Here is a 10,044-nt window from a genome sequence, read left to right as displayed (position 1 = left end):
CGTCGGATATCATCGGCGCAGCTGACCGAGGTCTTCGGGTGCGATGATCACGCTCCCGACCTGTGACTGCAGCCTCCTACTTGTGACAGTCTGACGAGTAGACGTAGCAGTCTGACGTTTAATGCGATCTATGCCTAAATGGCTCTGAGCACTATGGGACTTAACTTCTGAGGTCATTAGTCCCCTAGAACTTAGAACTACTTAAACCGAACTAACCTAAGGACATCACAAACATCCATGCCCGAGGCAGGATTCGAACCTGCGACCGTAGCGGTCGCGCGGTTCCAGACTGTAGCGCCTAGAACCGCTCGGCCACTCCGGCCGGCGATCTATGCCTAAGTAACCAGAAGAAGACAATAGGATCTGGACTGTGCTTCTCTTTCAATAACCACATTTAATTACCTTTTCGTTTCACTGTACAATGAATATTTCTTGTATAAAATTAAAATTGTTATATGAAAACTATTTTGTAAACAAAATGAAGCGGCAGTAAAGTGTTTGTTAATCTTGCATGTGTCAGGTCCTCGGTTCGAATCTAGATTGTAGCAACTGGTTTTTTTTCTGTATCCATTACCAAACGGTAATTTTAATCTACAAATACTGAATCGTAGTTTTTTTAAAATGAAAACATCGCTTTATTTCTCATGAGTAATAGCACGAAACTAAATTAAACTTTGAACAGACGCGTTGATTGCTTTATTGTCAAATGAGAAATATATACATCAGTAATACTGTTCAACCTCACGACATAAAAAAGTATTTTGTATTTCAGGTTTCGCATTTTTGTACCAGCTTTTAATACTTGCATTTTCAAGCGAATAGGTACCAAAAATAAAACTATTTTATTTTTATGCAAAATTATGATTTAATATTTGCATCAAAATAAGAAAAGTAGGAAGGCAGTATATATTTTCATCCTATCTCATAAGAGGGTGTATTGCCGTTCTGTCACCGCATGCAATGTGGTACGAATGATTTTTGACGTGCCTATCCAAGCTTGCATTATCATAAATATATGTCCAAGTGATGTTAAATGTTATTATCTTTACGTATAGAAAATTATTATTTTCTCAACGATCCTCAAATTGTGAGTTACTCCCTTAACTTTTCTATATGAAATTAGTGAATTTGCTCATGGCACTTTTGTGGCCTTAGCCTGCGCTCACTTTCAGAACTCTAATTAAACATCAAATTAACTAATTTAGTACCATTGAATTCTGAATTGCTGGTGAATCCAAGCAAGTGAACAAAAGCAGTCAATGCCTGGGTGAGTATGAATGAGAGCAGTGGCGTATTTAAGTTTACAAAAATAATGGCAAGTTTTGATTCATCCTTTTATAATTATAATCGAGCTGATAAATCCTACAAAAAAGATGATAAATATAAATCAGGAAAGGGTTGGTGCCTAATTGGCAAAGCATTCATTGGAGTGGAAGCTATACATCTTCCCCACTGAATTAACATCTTTTACAATGCAATCAGACTTCGTTTACATGAATCCACTGTGAGGCCAATTTCTAACTTGTAGTTAAAAAGAAGAAGAAGTATTTTCTAATAAACATTTCCATTTGACAATAAAACCAGAATTTATAGATTACAGAAAAAAAATGCTACCAGCGAGAATGAAGCCAGGATCCTCACGACTACAGAAGTTACAAACTACGCATTCAGCTACCAGAAATTCTTTTCTTAAGCTGTAAATACTTTGTACTTCACAACGATAGGACTTATTTTAATTTTCAAAGTCGATTTTTTCTTCCGCTCAGAACTGTTTCGTGTTGGTTTAGGGCACTGATGTCCCGGCACTGACCTTCAAATCCTATAAATATGAAGAAGGTCAAAGAAGGCAGAGCAGTGCGTGAGGTCCCCTTCTGGGTGGGAATACGCCCAAGAGTGAAGACGCCAACTTCGGTGGGCAATATCGAACAGAGGGTAGAACCACCACGCCACCCGTAGGACGACGAACTGAGTACCTGGTGCTCGCGCAAAGATTGTCGTTCCTCCTTCGCACTGCCTATGCCGACCCAGGGGTCCCTGTCGGAAGCCGCATGCACGAATAATGATCCGCGCTGGTGGAAGCCAACTCTGCCACGATCGTCCGTGGCGTGCCAGTTCTCCCCATAGCGTTCAGGGCCGCTTTGCCACGTGCCACCGAATTTGGCACTATGAAGCCTGCGCATTTCCCACTTACACAGTTATAAATAGGAAGGTCCAGCCTTAGTCCAGCAGTGTCTTCATCGCACATCAACATTTCGGTTAGTTGCGCATGAAAACTTCTGGGGATTCCACAACGATGTCTGACGTTTCGATCCAGAACCATTTCCACAACTACTCCAGCGAGAAGCATTATGGAACTAACTTAATCTGATGTTTTTGTTAAATACTGTAATTGCCACAAGGCTGAAAACACTACGTAACTCGGAATTAGAAGGAAAACAATGCGGTGAACACACTGCAGATGCGAAAAAAGGTTATGAGTTTTAAATCAATTTATCGAGAAAGACGTTAGCGGTATATATATATATAATATATATATATTCAGTGGTCAGCCTAGTTTGATGTTTGATGTAGCCAGCAGCAAATTCCTCTCTGGCGCTCCCTCTTCATCTCCGTTTTTCCCTACAGTTTCTACCCTCCACTGGTGTCTAAAGATCATGCAAGATATTCCTCGATGTCTTACCACAGGTGCTATCACCCCGTCTATTCTTATTGTCAATATTTCCCACATTTTCCTCTCTCTTCTGATTCTGCGGAGGTCCTCCTCATTTCTAATTTCATAAGTCCAAATAATTTTCAACAGCCTTCTGTAACACCACATCTCAAACGCTTCGATTCTTTTCTTCTCTGTTTGCCCTCAGTCGTTACATACAGTGCATTACTTCAAATGTATATCCTCAGAAAATGCTTCCTCAAGTTAATGCCGATGTTTGAAACTGGTATCCCACCGCTGTACGGAGCGTCTCCAGAAATGTCTTCGGTCTGGAATATCACTGTCTGGAGTAGAACTGCCTTCAGTGATGATTCCCCCTTATGACTGAGACCTGATGACCAGAAACGACGGGTCTGGAGATGCCCCAGGCAGCAGTGGGATATCAGCCTGACTGTTGCCCACTTTACGGCCTGAAGACCAGGAGTGGTGGTCTGGGATGCCATTTCATTTCAAAGCAGGACCTCTCGGTTGTCATCTGTGGCATCCTTACAACATAGCGTTACGTCTACGATATTCTACGATCCGTTTTGTTGCCCTTAATAACAAGCTCGACTGAGTCGTTTCCGACCACATCGGCAAAAGCAGGATGTTTTTCTGTTGCACGACAATGCACGACCACATGTCAGTCAAAAAACCGTGGAAGCCATAACAAAACTCGGATGGACAACACTGAAACACCCGCCTTACAGTCCCGACCTGACTCCATGCGGCTATCATCTCTTTGGGAAACTGAAAGACTCTCTTCGTTGAACAAGTTTTGAAGATGATGACGCCCTTGTGCACGCTGCCAAACAGTGGCTCCAACAGGATGTTGCAAAATTTTGCCGTGCGGGTATACAGGCGCTGGTTCCAAGATGGCGTAGGGCAGTTGAGAGGGATGGAAATTATGTGGAGAAATGAAAATATTGTACCTGAACGATGTAGCTACACACTGTAAAACTTTCAAACATGTAGAATGAAAGATGGATTTCAATAAAAATAGTGTGCATTTCTTTTGGAGTGACCCTCGTATATTTGTACGTTTCCTTCAGAGGTGACGCGCGCAGATGGAGAAACTGCCGTCCGCCGAAGGTTTAATAATTCCAGTGGTGAGATTTAGTCCGTCACAAACAACTCGGACGCTTGGACGGAGAGTGAAACCGATGCCGTTAATAAACGCGCATTTCAAACGGCTGGACGAGGCTGGCCGGACGCCAGAGCACGCTGCTGGTATTAACCAAGTCTTCAGTGTGGCGAGGCCGAGCGTGGGGGCGCCTGATCAATATTGTGGACGCCCTGACGACGCAGAAGGCGACTGCGAATCAGCAGGCAGCGGCTGGCGCCAGGAAATGTGGCTCGCCTTCGGCTGAGCTGACCTCCCACCTGTCAAGGCGCCACGGATTATCGCCTCCACGCCGACATCTCCTCAAACACGCCGCTGGCGCTGGCGAATTTACATCCACCAACGTCTGAAATACGTACGCGGACTGCAGCAGCCACTCGAGAAGTCACTTTTAAATTCTTCACGAGCAGGAATTCTATTACAAGAACGGCTTTTTCAAAGGTTTTATGAGGAATTCGAATATTTTAATCTTTGTTTTGTTTTCATCACTTCTCAATCTCCTTACGTCCTGCGCCAATCGTTTCATCTCTGCATATCTACTTCTCCCAACTTGTTGGTCAACATTTTACGTAACGTCTGTTCGTGGCGAATGTTCGTGGCGAACTCTACAAGCCACAAAGCTTTATTTTACTGGCATGGCTGACTTAGGGCTATCAAGCCCATCTTCAGATGGTTAGACGTGTTCTCTTACAGAATTAGGTTCGTCAGCAACATGTCGTCTGGAGTTTGTTCCAGTGAACGGCGTTTTGTGTCGTTTTGGTCCTTTTGCATTTCTGGAAGCATGCAGGAAGTGTTTTAAGATGTTTAAGAACAAACAATACACACCTATTACCCAATCGACTGTGTCGCACAAGCATTTCACAATACTCTTAATGTCAGCTTCTCTACATTAATATCACTGAACATTGAACATCATGCCTCTAGATCATGGCCTCCCGGTTTCATTCCGGGTCGGGTTGAAAATATGGTATCGATAGCTACGAAGCCACAACGTAGTTCCGCTCTGCTAGGTTGGCACTACGAGAGACACGGACGACAGCATCCTCTAGACGGCGCTGTCGAGGTCTACGAGCTCCACGACTGCTTCAGCCCATTTGATCAGGTGCAGCCAGCCAGGACACTTCGCTTCAACTTCGCACCACCTTTCAAGTTATGTAATGTGTTTGCATATGTTGCCCGCTAGTAAAGGTGCCTTAACTGTATCTGCAGTACCGAGAGATTAGTACCTTTTCCTGTTCCTGTTCCTTACCCACACCCCGCCTCCCAGACGGAATACAAAAGAAAATTTTCTTCTCTCGGTCACTGGGTATTTGCGTTGCCATAATCGTTTCATCACATATTCAAATGGTTCAAATGGCTCTGAGCACTATGGGACTTAACATCTGTGGTCATCAGTCCCCTAGAACTTAGAACTACTTAAACCTTACTAACCTAAGGAGATCACACACTTCCATGCCCGAGGCAGGATTCGAACCTGCAACCGTAGCAGTCGCCCGGTTCCGGACTGAGCGCCTAGAACCGCTAGACCACCGCGGCCGGCTCACATATTCACCACAAAGACTCGGAAGTTGTCGAAGTGTCCTCAAATAGAAAGACTGCATCGCAGGCGTAGTGTGATGTTGGTATTGTACATGATGCTATATCGTGTGTATCAAGCACCCGACCTCCAAATAGTCTGATGATGAAATTACTCGATACGCGTCAATAAAGTTGAATTGATGAACATCAAATGTCTAAATTGTTCTCCAACGACCACAACAGGAGAGTATAAGAAAAGACCGCACATTTTTTGGGGTGTCTCAGCCTCTGAGTTGCCTCAGTTTGGTTCCATGTTTCAATACAAAATGATAAGTTCATGTTAAGTTGCCTCTATGTTGCATGGCTTTTTCTCAAAGCAGGTACTGTATAGATCAGTGGTTCCCAACAGGTGGTCCGCGGACCCCCCGCGAGCTATGCCAGAGGGGTCCACAAGATGCTATTAGAATAAAAAATATATTAAATATATTTCGTATGGTAACAGATTTTTTGTTTTTTTTCTGCATGAGCAGAGCTTTAGCGAACGCTAACTTCTGCGTCTGGCGTCTTCCTAGACCCAACTGATACTAGCACACTCTTTCATACCTTGTCTGAAATTAGTGTTTTTATATTTTTCACACATGTCTATTCAATTCAATCTCAAGTGTAGTACACTTGAAAGACCAGTACAATCAGTTTTAATCTTTTCCTGTCAATTTCAGTTCTGTGATATGACAAGATACCAATCATGCTCGACGAGGGGGTCCTAGAGAAAATTTTGTTGGGAACCCCTGGTATAGATACTTTTCCTCAAGTCTCAAGAGGTGTGAACAGTTTAGCAGTTATTTCAAGTATTGTATGTAAAACGCCACCGAGGATATCTTCTCTACCACTGACATAGCCACGTTCTCTGTACATATGCCAGCTACATACAGAGAACGTCTAACATCTGGTATTAGACTCATTTTTCAGTTCACAGTAACGTAGTTTAAGAGTCCTATATCTTCTTTCATCTTCGTGGTACGTTACTGTGCACATCCGAACACAGGTTCTTTAGAAGAACCGTGGCACATCGCCGCATGCTGTTGGTTACCGGGAGAACGGTCAGCATTTTCCTAGAATTTAATTTACTTCGAGCCTCTGTACTCTGTATGGCAGCCAATATCGGAGGAAGATTAATTACGCTTAATAATAAGAGCTCCTCCTACATTGATGAATGGTATTTAAGGCAGAGGTGAGCGGTTTGATTTATTTCCCAGGTGATGGAGCGCCGGGCGGAAGTGACCCACCCTCAAATTTCGGGGCTCGGCCGGTAGTGGCGGTAAATAATTATCCGCACTCGGCTATTGTCCGTAAGCATGTAATGACTGCATTCAAATCGCCCTCTCCACTTAATTACGACAATAATTACAACCCCACTAACGTTCGGGACGAGGGACGAGTGGTATCAGTGAGTGTGTGTGTGTGTGTGTGAGTTTGGAGGATAGGAAGGGGGGGTTGGGGTGGGGGCAGCTAATGTGCTAGCTGATACCATTCATTAAGAAAAACTAAGTTAGCATGTCCCACTGAAAATGTTTCCTCCACAAAATTACGCTGGAAAGCTGCTGATGTACATACACTACAAGTCAAAAGTATCCGGACAGAAGAATTAACTACTAGATATCAGGAGAGGCAGACCTGACAATATAAAGGGAGAGGAGTATTGTGTTGGTGGTAGAGAAGCGGAGTCAGCAAACAGATCGTTCAGGAGGTCTCCGTCACTTCGAACGTGGACTATTCATTCGATGTCACCTGAGTAACAAATCCATCAGCGTCATTTCAGTCATTCTAAAACTGCACGAGTCGTCTATTGGTCATATGACTGTGAAGTGGAAACGCGAAAGAACAACCGCAGGTAAACCAAGACCACTGGCAGAGACCGTCGAGAATCTCCTGAGAGGGTTGTAAAAAAAATCGCATGAAATCATCGAAAGGAATCGTTCATGGGTTCCAGAATGGTATCAGTAGTTATATACAAAGGGGTACAACGGTCCAGACAATGCTAAGCGACGCTGGCGGTGTAAAAATGGTTCAAATGGCTCTGAGAGCTATGGGAAAATCTGAGGTCATCAGTCCCCTACAACTTAAACTACTTAAACCTAACTAACCTAAGGACGTCATACACATCCATGCCCGAGGCAGGATTCGAACCGACGACCGTAGCGGTCGCGCCGTTCCAGACTGGAGCGCCTAGAACCGCTCGGCCACTCTGGCCGGCTGGCGGTGTAAAGAACTATGCCACTGGACAGTGAATGACCGGAAATAAGTGGTTTTAATTGATGGATCATGCTATAGTATTTTATCCGCCGTCAAACATTTGTATTTCTATTTCTTGAAATACTCGGCAACCAGTTGGAGAAAAGAAATTTTATTTCCTTAACAGGTTTCAGGCACCTAGTGCTCATCTCAGAAAGTCCACTCACTGATGGAGAAAAAGGAGCGGCATGTGTAAGCCACATTCGTAACAATGATATTGAGATTCACACATGTATTTCTCCCTTGCCCTTATGTCCGTATTCTGTTTTCTCGTTTGTTGAAAGCGTTCTTACTTACTACTAGAAACTGGCGAACTGAATGTTTCCGTAATTTCCGCATCTGTACCCAGCAAACCACCTTACCATGTGTGGTGAGGATTGACCCATACGCGAATTGTGCGCGGTTAGAGCTATTATCGGTAAGACTTCGTATGAGCTTAATTACTTCTTTTTGTCGGCATTGTCACTTCACGAGATTTATTTGGGGAGAAGTAACATGTTGCTTTAATCTTCTTGGCACGCACACTCTCGGAATTTAAAGAGTTAACCTCTCTATAGAGTTAGATGAGCGCTTCGCGCTTACTTCACGACCCCGTGACAAATTTCGCTGTTGTTTCTTAGATCATCTCTGTCTTTTCCATTAATACTACACGTTAAGGGTTTCGCACCTCGAGCAGTACGTTAATGGTCGAACGATTGTTTTGCAAACTACGTCAGTTGAGGGAGAACGGCATTTCCTTAGACTTCTTTCAACTACATGAATCTGGCACCTGGTTATCTAGCAACTATCTTTGCACTGTCGCTCCAGGAGCCTACTGCTAGAAATTATACGGATGAGAATTTCTAGTGACTGATCACCAATCTTTAAACGAACGATAATGAGTCTTTTCGCCTGTTTGTGCGAAATACTTGAATTTGTTTATGTTGTAGGATGAAGGAAGGCAGACTGAAAGTTAATGTTCAGATTGGTTCAAATGGCTCTGAGCACTATGCGATTTAACTTCTGAGGACAACAGTCGCCTAGAACTTAGAACTAATTAAACCTAACTAACCTAAGGACATCACACACATCCATGCCCGAGGCAGGATTCGAACCTGCGACCGTAGCGGTCGCTCGGCTCCAGACTGTAGCGCCTAGAACCGCACGGCCACTCCGGCCGGCAGTTAATGTTCCCTCGACAACAAGGTCATTAGAGAAGCAGCACAGGTCGTACCAGGAAAAGGTGGGGAAGGAAATCGTCCGAGCCGTTTCAAAGGAACCAGCCCGGCATTTACCTGGAGCGATTTAGGGAAATCACTAACACCCAAATTTGAACCGTCGTCCTCCACCGCTTATGTTGAGGGGCAATTGTCAGTCCCAGCACCAAATACCAGTCCCCTACATTTCGTTACAGTTTTCTGATGTTGCACTTTCCCTATGTGCATTACTTTGATTGATACTGTAGGGCATGCAATGCTACGATTCGAATGAGGGATATAGCAGGCCATGAAATGTTAGGAATTAGTGTGTGACAATAGGACCACCGAATTTGGCACATCACCCCCGCGTGCAATCTACATTTCTGTCCATCTATTGAACCACTAGCTCATATTTGCACTTCTCTGTTCATCTGGAGCTATCAAGGTGTGTAGAACGTTGATCTGGGACACCCAGCGCTGGCGAATTGCTGACGGCTGTCTTCGCTTTACTGATGCCACGATAGTTGGTCAAACAGGCGCCACGAGCGTGCAAGGCTTTTGTCTAAAGCCTCTAGGCACCGACACCCAGAAGTATAGAGGCTCATGATAACTTCAGCCCTCGTCACGTGCTATAACACCATGGGCCATACACTCGCCTCCACGCGCCTTCCTGCTAGCTCGCAGCCAGTCTGCAACTACTCAACCTCTCCTGCCAAGCCTCAACATCTTTCTAATACCTTAAATTGCACTTCCTTTTAGTAAAATTTTAATTACAAGTACAAGGTTACTGAAAATGATGGACACAATCTAATTAATGTTTGTTGTTGTTGTTGTGGTCTTCAGTCCTGTGACTGGTTTGATGCAGCTCTCCATGCTACTCTATCCTGTGCAAGCTTTTTCATCTCCCAGTACCTACTGCAACCTACATCCTTCTGAATCTGCTTAGTGTATTCATCTCTTGGTCTCCCTCTACGATTTTTACCCTCCACGCTGCCCTCCAATACTAAATTGGTGATCCCTTGATGCCTCAGAACATGTCCTACCAACCGATCCCTTCTTCTGGTCAAGTTGTTCCACAAACTTCTCTTCTCCCCAATCCTATTCAGTACTTCCTCATTAGTTATGTGATCTACCCATCTAATCTTCAGCATTCTTCTGTAGCACCACATTTCGAAAGCTTCTATTCTCTTCTTGTCCAAACTATTTATCGTCCATGTTTCACTTCCATACATGGCTACACTCCA

This window comes from Schistocerca americana, chromosome 7 (assembly GCF_021461395.2).
Source record: "Schistocerca americana isolate TAMUIC-IGC-003095 chromosome 7, iqSchAmer2.1, whole genome shotgun sequence".
Lineage (NCBI taxonomy): Eukaryota > Metazoa > Arthropoda > Insecta > Orthoptera > Acrididae > Schistocerca > Schistocerca americana.
Note: the sequence above shows the minus strand (reverse complement) of the source record.